Source organism: Salminus brasiliensis, chromosome 14 (assembly GCF_030463535.1).
Source record: "Salminus brasiliensis chromosome 14, fSalBra1.hap2, whole genome shotgun sequence".
Taxonomy (NCBI): Eukaryota; Metazoa; Chordata; class Actinopteri; order Characiformes; family Bryconidae; genus Salminus; species Salminus brasiliensis.
Window position 1 is genome coordinate 21,996,379 of NC_132891.1, and position 12,608 is coordinate 22,008,986.

General features: G+C 40.6%; 1 non-coding gene across 1 annotated transcript; it reads right to left on the reverse strand.

Moving 5' to 3' along the window:
* Positions 1-438: 438 nt before the first annotated feature.
* LOC140534964 (U6 spliceosomal RNA) lies at positions 439-540 on the reverse strand. The gene has a single exon (XR_011977504.1). It is a non-coding gene; the product is annotated as a U6 spliceosomal RNA (small nuclear RNA).
* Between the last annotated feature and the right edge of the window lie 12,068 nt (positions 541-12,608).

The window sequence follows — 12,608 nt, forward strand, 5'->3', positions numbered from 1 at the left end:
AGACTTCTAGGAGAGTCTACGGGTTTCGGTAGTGTATGCTCTATCGGAGCTGATTCAGAAGGAGTTCGCTGTCTGGTTCACTGGTTGGTCGCCAGTAAGAGTCGGCGTCCGGTTTCCTTGCACTCTAGTCACGTAAGTTTATCAGCGCCTGACGAGCGCGGTTTGGGTTCCTGTACCTAAAGGTGCACGTATTTGTCACTGTACAGTGTACACTGTACAGCGAAATGTGTCGTCCGCATTTAACCCATTTGGTAGTGAACACACACTCACACGCACACATGTGTTAGGGGCAGTGAGTACACACACACACACCCAGAGCGGTGGGCAGCCAACTCCAGTGCCCGGGGAGCAGAGAGGGTTGACGAGCCCGGGAATCGAACCCACAACCCTGTTATCGATATCCCGGCGCTCTAACCGCTGAGCCACCACTGCCCCCACAAAAAGATTGGACGCTTCACGATTTTGCGTGTCATCCTTGCGCAGGGCCATGCTAATCTTCTCTGTATCGTTCCAATTTTAGTATATGTGCTGCCGTAGCAAGCTTCCCCCCTCCGTTAGGTTGGCCCAGCCTCGCGTTGCTCCCTGGCTGCCTACCAGCCTCAGGTGGCCTTCAGGTTTTGCCCGCATTAGTTTGTCACGTTTGTCTTGTTTATCCCTCTCTGTTATTGCTGCACTCTTGTGTTTTCCCCTGTTTATTTGATTAAAACGTTATCATGCATCGCACCGTCCCTGCGAGTGTTCACCCGTCCATGTCTAGCTTAGCCAGCATGACAGTGAGTATCGGTTGAATGCAGTGGATTAAGGTTTGGCCTCTATACAACCTTAACATCTTGTACAGAAATGGTCAACTTATATGTAAAAATAAATAGTAATATTTTAAACTGTGCAAAATAATTAATAATAATAATTAAACATTTGAATTTTAGTTTCAGAATTCAAGAAATCATTCCTCTGCAGACCAGTACAGCTTTAGAAGGACAATAGCACCTACAAAACGGCTGACTTGGAGGAAATGTCTGCATTAGAGCTGCTACATCGAATCTATAAAATTGATAATAATCGATTATTAAAAGTGTGCTTCAACAGGCGTGTTTAAAGCTGTACACTGGAAATCAAAATTAGAGAACAATGTATGAACACTTGATTTTTGCAGAAATAATGCAATCTTCATTGGTCAACATTTGAAGGATTTTTGTTAGGGATATACCATACCACTAGTACAGCATTTAACAAAATAACCAAAGTATTCAACAACAAATCTTTATTTCACAAAAAACACAATAATCAAAATTAGAGAACAGCAATGACTGTAGCACAGAGAAAGATTACAACTACATTTTCTGAAGGTTACAACAGTCAGTAGGAAGTGTACAGCCATGTGCTTTGAATGACTTCAGCACATATGTGGTTACAGGACATCACTAGTCTCTCACTCTGCTCTGGTGTGATTTTGGTCCACTCTTCTTGCAGTTTCTTCCACAGTTCGGTGACTGTAGTGGGTTTCTTGGCCATAACTTTATCACCAAGGGTTTTCCAGAGGTTTTCTATTGGGTTTAGATCAGGATTCTGAGCTGGCCATTCATTGTTTCAATGTTTTCAGTTTCAAGGAACTGCTTTACCCGTTTTGCTGTGTGACAGGGGGCATTGTCACGCATGAAAATTGCTGGCTGATTGAGTGACAAATGCAAGGAAGGAACCACGTGTTGTTGAAGAAGGTTCTAATACACACTTGCATTCTCTCTGCCATGTAGCTATATGAGAGGCCCAACTCCTGCTGCTGAAAACATTCCACAACCCATTACATTTCCTCCTCCACCTTTCACTGACTTCTTTACACACTTTGGGTTCAGTCTTTCCCCAGCTTGTCAACGAACATAATGTTTCCTATCAGACCCAAATAAATGAAACTTGCTTTCATCACTAAAGTGAACTCTGGAACACTTTTCCTCTGTCCACACAACATGCTCCTCAGCAAAGGTTAATATAGCCTTTTGATTCTTTCTGCTAATGAGAGGTTTGGTCACTGCAGAGTGGGATTTCAGTCCAAATGCTTGTAAACGTTGAACTGGTGAGCAATTACAGCTGCAGTGTTGAACCAATTGCCCATGGAGATTCTCCGCATTATCCTGTCCTCTCTTGCATTTGTCTTTCGTGGATGACCAGCCTTCTAGGGGGACTTGAATGAGTTTGTGGTGTTGTAAAGATGCAGTATTCTAGAAATCACAGACTTGGAATGACCAACTTCTCTTGCTATGGCTGATAGGGTCACCCTTTTGGCCTTCATCTTGACAACCTGCTGACGGAGGGTTTCAGTCACTTTGGAACGGCTTTCCATCTTGCAAAGTCAGTGAAAACAGGAAAGTTTTGCTGCCAGTTAAATAGGGTTTGTCAGATAATTAAGGAAATTAGCACCACGTGCCAGATTAACACCAACAATTTGCAGGTGTCTGAGAGTGTTCTCTAATTTTGATCAGTGTTCTTTTTGAAAAACCTCATTTACGTTTTTATACTGTGCATTAGAATATATGCAACTCATGAAATATGTTTAAAATACTGCTCACTCCTGTTAGGACAAATTCACATAGGACTACATTGTGACCTTGACATTTAGGAAATTGTGTGTTGTTCTCTAATATTAAACTCCAGTGTATAAATCCGCACACAGACTGAGTAGTGACTGTAGAAAGAGACACAGATGTGAAATAAATGCGCACACATTTTTCACATCCCAAATAGAGAACATGTCCGGTAAAAAGAGGGCGTCTGGTCACCCTGCTTAACGAACCTCTTCGTCTGTCCTGATCATTTATATGATCATTAAATCAGGATTTCTACTGGAGCTTTCCAGCTGCTGGTCTTTTAACACAGGTTTAACTCAGTCTGATATTAAACGGTATATTTGCCATCTGCTGGTCACTTAACCACATTACATCAGCGCTGTATTTTCCCCTCACAGTGTTTATCATTTTTAACATTTTTAAATTATACTGATATTGAATTATTCAATCAATGATTTTACATGAATTTAAATGTATTAACAGTGATGGCTTTTAACAGATGTTTTTCAATTATTAAATGCTGGCACTGAATATATAGTTATAAATAACATGTTTACCAGAAACGAGCAGAGATGCTACGACAAACATATGTCTGCCCTTGCTGGAGTAACACCCGTGTAATTGGCGCTTTATCTGTAACTGACTGTATCAATCATAAAAGAAATGAGAGGCTCGTTTCGTTTGACCCAGTGACTCTGCTGCTGCTGGAGGAACAAGAATTACCAGAGACCCTCTTGTATTTTAGATGTCTTTTGTTCAGACGGTTTGGAGTTCAAAACAATTACAATTACATTTTTTTCTTATTAATTAATGTAAGGATTTCTTCTGCTTTAGTAATTAAATATTAAAAGACCTGAAAGACCAGAAAAAACATTCAAATATTTTTAACCACTGAAACCACTGAAGTCTTATAATTGTTGATTAAAAGTGTGTTGAGTTCTTTTCCTCTGTTCTGTGTTCCAGTGAGAGCTGTTATCTGTATAAAAATGATGAATCATTTATAAATTACAATTTTGAACAGCTTCATATAGACCATATGAAGCTGTTCAAAATTATAATTTATAAATGATAAAAGCAAAACTTTATTCAGATAAAAACATCTCAGTAAAGATCAATTAATATCTTTCCATAAATTTTAATCTGGCATATAAGTATGACAGCTGTGTGAAGATGGGCAATTTATCATGTGCAATATTTTAACCAATGGGACAGTCGGGGAGGATAGAGGTGTCGCGGCACCGGCCCGTCTGACCTACTTACACCTAGAAGCGCTGAGTCTTTATACAAGGAAGCTGTTACTGACATATAATAATCGCTACATGGCGCTTCTTCCACATGTCATTCAGTTGGGTGTTGAGACTCTCGATATTTCAGGTAAGTATAGACTGTGCTTATAAAAACAATATTATAATGTTATATTACATAATGAAAATATATAATAGAATAATCCATTTATAATATAATACCAAAAGTAAATTTAAATATTAAATAATTGTTTACTGTTGTCTACAAAATATTGTTTCCTCAAAATACCACTTCCCTTCTATTACCATAAAAGTAACACTAACAAGTGATTGTCATTATTTTAGTTAATTTAGACTTTCATTTATTGTATTTATTAATTATTATTGTATTTGGTGTAATAGAATGTACTGCTTGTTTTCTAGAAAGAATTCATAATCCAGTGTGAATAATTCATAAGAGTATTTTATGGACAATCAATTCTTTTACAGGCTTATTTACTATTTAATTGGTGAAAATGCACAGAGACACATCAGTGGAACGCACCTCGCACCAGCAGGTGTTATAGTATAAGAGCATCGCAAAGACTATAAACCTTTGAGAAACTGCCCTTCTAGAAAAAAATAGCATACACTAGCAAACCAGACCAGCATAAACCAGTTTAGATTTAATTAGATTTAATCCTCAGTTTGAAAAAGTAGAGATTTAACAGGTTTTGGGAGGCATTGTTGGCAGCTGATGATTAATCGACTTTTATTAATGCATTTGAAATTGATTAAAGATGAATGAAGATGACCTAGACCCAAATATGTGATGTCCTCATACATTATTAAAACTACTGTAATAAAAGAATTTGGAATGTTACTTTTCACCTCTGGAAATAGATGAAAACAGACCACTTTACACACAGTAAACCCCAAATCTCAGAATCTCTTTATTCCGCCAACTATGTTACAATTTTACTTGGTGAGAGCAACACAAGTATGACATGTAACAAAAAAAAACAGACCGTTAACAAGTATTATACTAAAAGAGAAAAATACACAAAACAATAAATAGAATAAATAAAAAGTTAAAAAAAGTAACAAAGAGCTAGGTTTATAGATTAAGGTGTGAACCCTAATGTAAAATTTACAGTTCTATTATTAATCTTATATTTCACAATTGCACATTTCTGTGCCAAAGTTCATGACAGTACATCAGTTATGAGGGAAAAAAGTACACAACAATAATAATAACAATAATAATAATAATAATAATAATAATAATAATAATAATAATAATAATAAAAAGATAAAGAAGAAGAAGAAAAGTAGTTAAAATAGTAAAAAGGAGTTAAAAGTCATGTTTGCTGCTTTTCCTGATCTCAGTGTCTTCGCCTCCTTCTTTTCCTCTTGGGCTGCTTAGGCAGTGGCTCTCTGCTTGTGTCCAGTTCAAAGTGAGGGGCGAAGCTTGTCCCAGTTGGTGAGCTGAAGACCTCTGCGATCTGGACCTCCATACTCCGAGTGGGACAGCTGCACTCCTCGCACAGGCGCTGCTTAATTTCTCGGCCTAGCTGCAGGCTGTAGGAATGGAGATGTCCTAATGGAGTTCTGAGCAGAGGGTCCACCACAGAACCAGAAGTGAGGTCTCTCTACCAATGGAGCTCATCACTGGGACTGAGTCAGGAGCAGTGGGTGGACTGACAACAGTCTGAACCTTGTTGCCACCATTACGTGGGGGGGGGTATGAACCTGTAACACAAAAAAAAATGAAAATACATATATAGAAACGTTATGATCACCTATGTGTTACACAGAAGCAGACCGATATAAAGCAAAAAACAAACAGTTGCAGAAGGACAGACCCTTGTTGGCCACATCTACCATCAGGATGGGGATCACCTACCTGTTAGACAGTTGCACACAGATAGACAGTGAGCCATACACAGGTGAAGATGGATGGACCCTTGATGGACAGATGCACCATCAAGGAGGGAGGGGATAATGACATCCTCAGAACCTGTAAGACAACAAATAAAGTCAATACGGGTTTTGAAACTGTAAGATCACTTAACTCTAACGCAGTTGCAGAACAATAGACAGCGAGCAAGACAGCTGCAGATGGACAGACTGTGGTGGCTGGATGCATGGTCAGGGAGGGAGAGGCTCATGGGGTCATGAACATGTAAGACAAAAAAAAGAAAATACATGTATAGAAACTGAATGACCACCTACCTCTTACACACTTGCAGACAGATAGATAGCGAGCCACACACAGTTGACTTGAAGTTAAGATCTCTTCCTGATGTATGCACCATCAGGAAGAGAGAGAGCCATTGGTCCTGAAAGCCTATAAGACAACAAAAAGGCAATACATGTATAGAAACTGAATGATCACTTATTTTCAGATGAAAATATTTGTTAGAAGGATAGACCTTCAGGGAGAAGAAGAGGTTGATGGACTTCTTGAGGACCTGTAACTCAAAAAAGAAAGTTAATACATGTATAGAAACTGAATGATGACCTACCTGTTACACACTTGCAGACAGATTAATAGCGAGCCACACACAGTTGCAATGGACAGACCCTTGTTGACTGTATGCACCATCAGGAAGGGGGAGCCATTGGTCCTGAAAGCCTGTAAGACAACAAAAAGGCAATACATGTATAGACACTGAATGATCACTTACCTGTGACAGAGTTGCAGAATTATGAACATCAAACCACACACAGTTGCAGATGAAAATATTTGTTAGAAGGATACACCTTCAGGGAGAAGAAGAGGTTAATGGACTAATTGAGAACCTGTAACACAAAAAAGAAAGTCAGTACATGTATAGAAACTGAATGCTCACCAACCTGTTACACACTTGCAGACAGATAGTAGCGAGACACACACAGTTGCAATGGACAGACCCTTGTTGACTGTATGGACCATCAGGAAGGGGAGGGCCACTGGTCCTGAAAGTCTGTAAGACAACAAAAAGGCAATACATGTATAGAAACTGAATGATGACCAACCTGTTACACACATGCAGACAGATTAATAGCGAGCCACACACAGTTGCAGATGCACAGACCCTTGAAGGACAGATCCTCCATCAGGAAGGGAGGGAGGCGGTCATGCTGTCCGTAAAACCTGTAAGACAAATAAAGAAAGTCAATACATGTATAGAAACTGAATGATGACCTACCTGTTACACACTTGCAGAAAGATTAATAGCGAGCCACAAACAGTTGCAATGGACAGACCGTTGTTGTCTGTGTGCAACATCAGGAAGGTGGGAGCCGTTGGTTCTAAAAGCCTCTAAGACAACAAAAAGGCAATACATGTATAGACACTGAATGATCACTTACCTGTTACAGAGTTGCAGAATGATGGTCAGCGAACCACAGACAGTTACAGATGAGAATATTTGTTAGAAGGATACACCTTCAGGGAGAACAAGAGGTTGATGAACTTCTTAACAACCTGTAACACAAAAAATAAAGTCAATACATGTATAGAAACTGAATGATAACCTACCTGTTACACACTTGCAGACAGATAGTAGCGACTCACACACAGTTGCAGATGCACAGACCCTTGAAGGACAGATCCACCAATAGGAAGGGAGGGAGGCGGTCATGCTGTCTGAAAAAAATGTAAGGCAAACAAAGAAAGTCAATACATGTATAGAAACTGAATGATGACCTACCTGTTACACACTTGCAGACAGATCAATAGCGAGCCACACACAGTTGCAATGGACAGCCCTTGTTGACTGTATGGACAATCAGGAAGGGGAGGGCCACTGGTCCTGAAAGCCTGTAAGACAACAAAAAGGCAATACATGTATAGAAACTGAATGATCACCTACCTGTTACACACTTGCAGAAAGATTGATAGCGAGCCACACACAGTTGCAATGGACAGACACTTGTTGGCTGAATGCACCATCAGGAAGGGGGGAGCCTTTGGTCTTTAAAAAGCCTGAAAGACAACAAAAAGGCAATACATGTATAGAAACTGAATGATCACCTAACTGTTACACACTTGCAGACAGATTGATAGCGAGCCACACACAGTTGCAATGGACAGACACTTTTTGACTGTATGCACCATCAGGAAGGTGGGAGCCATTGGTCCTGAAAGCCTGTAAGACAACAAAAAGGCAATACATGGAAAGAAACTGAATGATCACCTACCTGTTACAGAGTTGCAGAATGATGGACAGCGAACCACATACAGTTACAGATGAAAATATTTGTTAGAACGACACAACTTCAGGGAGAACAAGAGGTTGATGGACTTCTTGAGGACCTGTAACTCAAAAAAGAAAGTCAATACATGTATAGAAACTGAATGATCACCTACCTGTTACACACTTGCAGACAGGTAGTAGCGACTCACACATAGTTTCAGATGCTCAGACCCTTGAAGGACAGATCCACCATCAGGAAGGGAGGGAGGCGGTCATGCTGTCCGTAAAACCTGTAAGACAAACAAAGAATGTCAATACATGTATAGAAACTGAATGATCACCAACCTGTTACACACTTGCAGACAGATTGATAGCGAGTCACACACAGTTGCAATGGACCATCAGGAAGGGGGGAGCCATTGGTCTTGAAAGCCTGTAAGACAACAAAAAGGCAATACATGTATATAGACTGAATGATCACTTACCTGTTACAGAGTTGCAGAATGATGGACAGCGAACCATACACAGTTGCAGATGAAAATGTATTTGTTAGAAGGATACACCTTCAGGGAGAAGAAGAGGTTGATGGACTTCTTCAGAACCTGTAACACAAAAAAGAAAGTCAATACATGTATAGAAACTGAATGATCACAAACCTGTTACACACTTGCAGAAAGATTGATAGCGAGCCACACACAGTTGCAATGGAAAGACACTTTTTGACTGTATGCACCATCAGGAAGGTGGGAGCCATTGGTCCTGAAAGCCTGTAAGACAACAAAAAGGCAATACATGTATAGACACTGAATGATCACTTACCTGTTACAGAGTTGCAGAATGATGGACAGCGAATGCACCATCAGGAAGGGGGGAGCCATTGGTCTTGAAAGCCTGTAAGACAACAAAAAGGCAATACATGTATAGAAACTGAATGATCACCTACCTGTTACACACTTGCAGACAGATTGATAGCGAGCCACACACACTTGCAATGGACAGAGACTTGTTGACTGTATGCACCATCAGGAAGGTGGGAGCCATTGGTCCTGAAAGCCTGTAAGACAACAAAAAGGCAATACATGGAAAGAAACTGAATGATCACCTACCTGTTACACACTTGCAGACAGATTAATAGCGAGCCACACACAGTTGCAGATGCACAGACCCTTGAAGGACAGATCCTCCATCAGGAAGGGAGGGAGGTGGTCATGCTGTCCATAAAACCTGTAAGACAAACAAAGAAAGTCAATACATGTATAGAAACTGAATGATGACTTACCTGTTACACACTTGCAGACAGATTACTAGCGAACCACAAACAGTTGCAGATGCACAGACCCTCGAAGGACAGATCCTCCATCAGGAAGGGAGAGAGGCGGTCATGCTGTCCGTAAAACCTGTAAGACAAACAAAGAAAGTCAATACATGTATAGAAACTGAATGATGACCTACCTGTTACACACTTGCAGACAGATTAATAGCAAGCCACAAACAGTTGCAATGGACAGAACCTTGTTGACTGTATGGACCATCAGGAAGGGGGGAGCCATTGGTCCTGAAAGCCTGTAAGACATCAAAAAGACAATATATGTATAGACACTGAATGATCACTTACCTGTTACAGAGTTGCAGAATGATGGACAGCGAACCACACACAGTTGCAGAGGAAAATATTTGTTAGAAGGATACACCTTCAGGGAGAAGAAGAGGTTAATGGACTTCTTGAGAACCTGTAACACAAAAAAGAAAGTCAATACATGTTTAGAAACTTAATGATCCCCTACCTGTTACACACTTGCAGACAGATAGTAGCGACTCACACACAGTTGCAGATGCACAGACCCTGGAAGGACAGATCCACCATCAGGAAAGGAGGGAGGCGGTCATGTTGTCCGTAAAACCTGTAAGACAAACAAAGAAAGTCAATACATGTATAGAAACTGAATGATGACTTACCTGTTACACACTTGCAGACAGATTAATAGCGAACCACACACAGTTGCAGATGCACAGACCCTCGAAGGACAGATCCTCCATCAGGAAGGGAGGGAGGCGGTCATGCTGTCCGTAAAACCTGTAAGACAAACAAAGAAAGTCAATACATGTATAGAAACTGAAAGATGACCTACCTGTTACACACTTGCAGACAGATTAATAGCAAGCCACAAACAGTTGCAATGGACAGAACCTTGTTGACTGTATGGACCATCAGGAAGGGGGGAGCCATTGGTCTTGAAAGCCTGTAAGACAACAAAAAGGCAATACATGTATAGAAACTGAATGCTCACCAATCTGTTACACACTTGCAGACAGATAGTAGCGACTCACACATAGATGAAGATGCACAGAACCTTGAAGGACAGATCCAACATCAGGAACGGAGGGAGGCAGTCATGCTGTCTGAAAAACCTGTAAGACAAACAAAGAATGTCAATACATGTACAGAAACTGAATGATGACTTATCTTTTACACACTTGCAGACAGATAGTAACGAGTCACACACAGTTGCAATGGACAGTCCCTTGTTGGCTGTATGCAACATCAGGAAGTGGGGAGCCATTGGTCCTGAAAGCCTGTAAGACAACAAAAAGGCAATACATGTATAGACACTGAATGATCACTTACCTGTTACAGAGATGCAGAATGATGGACAGCGAACCACACACAGTTACAGATGAAAATATCTGCAAGAAGGACACAACTTCAGGGAGAACAAGAGGTTGATGAACTTCTTGAGAATCTGTAACACAAAAAAGAAAGTCAATACATGTTTAGAAACTTAATGATCCCCTACCTGTTACACACTTACAGACAGATAGTAGCGACTCACACACAATTGCAGATGCACAGACCCTAGAAGGACAGATCCACCATCAGGAAGGGAGGGAGGCGGTCATGCTGTCTGAAAAACCTGTAAGACAAACAGAAAGTTAATACATGTATAGAAACTGAATAATGACCTACCTGTTACACACTTGCAGACAGATTAATAGCGAGCCACACACAGTTGCAATGGACAGACCCTTGTTGACTGTATGGACCATCAGGAAGGGGGGAGCCATTGGTCCTGAAAGCCTGTAAGACATTAAAAAGGCAATATATGTATAGAAACTGAATGATCACTTACCTGTTACAGAGTTGAAGAATGATGGACAGCGAACCACACACAGTTGCAGATGAAAATATTTGTTAGAAGGATACACCTTCAGGGAGAAGAAGAGGTTAATGGACTTCTTGAGAACCTGTAACACAAAAAAGAAAGTCAATACATGTATAGAAACTGAATGCTCACCAATCTGTTACACACTTGCAGACAGATAGTAGCGACTCACACATAGATGAAGATGCACAGAACCTTGAAGGACAGATCCAACATCAGGAACGGAGGGAGGCAGTCATGCTGTCTGAAAAACCTGTAAGACAAACAAAGAATGTCAATACATGTACAGAAACTGAATAATGACCTACCTGTTACACACTTGCAGACAGATTAATAGCGAGCCACACACAGTTGCAATGGACAGACCCTTGTTGACTGTATGGACCATCAGGAAGGGGAGGGCCACTGGTCCTGAAAGTCTGTAAGACAACAAAAAGGCAATACATGTATAGACACTGAACAATCACTTACCTGTTACAGAGTTGCAGAATGATGAACATCAAACCTCACACAGTTACAGATTAAAATATTTGGAGGATACACCTTCATGGAGAAGAAGAGGTTAATGAACTTCTTGAGAATCTGTGAAACAAAAAAGAAAGTCAATATATGTATAGAAACTGAATGATGACCTACCTGTTACACACTTGCAGACAGATTAATAACGAGCCACACACAGTTGCAGATGCACAGACCCTTGAAGGACAGATCCTCCATCAGGAAGGGAGGGAGGCGATCATGCTGTCCGTAAAACCTGTAAGACAAACAAAGAAAGTCAATACATGTATAGAAACTGAATGATGACCTACCTGTTACACACTTGCAGACAGATTAATAGCGAGCCACACACAGTTGCAGATGCACAGACCCTTGAAGGACAGATCCTCCATCAGGAAGGGAGGGAGGCGGTCATGCTGTCCGTAAAACCTGTAAGACAAACAAAGAAAGTCAATACATGTATAGAAACTGAATGATGACTTAACTGTTACACACTTGCAGACAGATTAATAGCGAACCACAAACAGTTGCAATGGACAGAACCTTGTTGACTGTATGGACCATCAGGAAGGGGGGAGCCATTGGTCCCGAAAGCCTGTAAGACAACAAAAAGGCAATACATGTATAGACACTGAACAATCACTTACCTGTTACAGAGTTGCAGAATGATGGACAGCGAACCACACACAGTTGCAGATGAAAATATTTGTTAGAAGGATACACCTTCAGGGAGAAGAAGAGGTTAATGGACTTCTTGAGAACCTGTAACACAAAAAAGAAAGTCAATACATGTATAGAAACTGAATGCTCAGCAACCTGTTACACACTTGCAGACAGATAGTAGCGACTCACACATAGTTGAAGATGCACAGACCCTTGAAGGACAGATCCAACATCAGGAACGGAGGGAGGCAGTCATGCTGTCCGTAAAACCTGTAAGACAAACAAAGAAAGTCAATACATGTATAGAAACTAAATGATGAC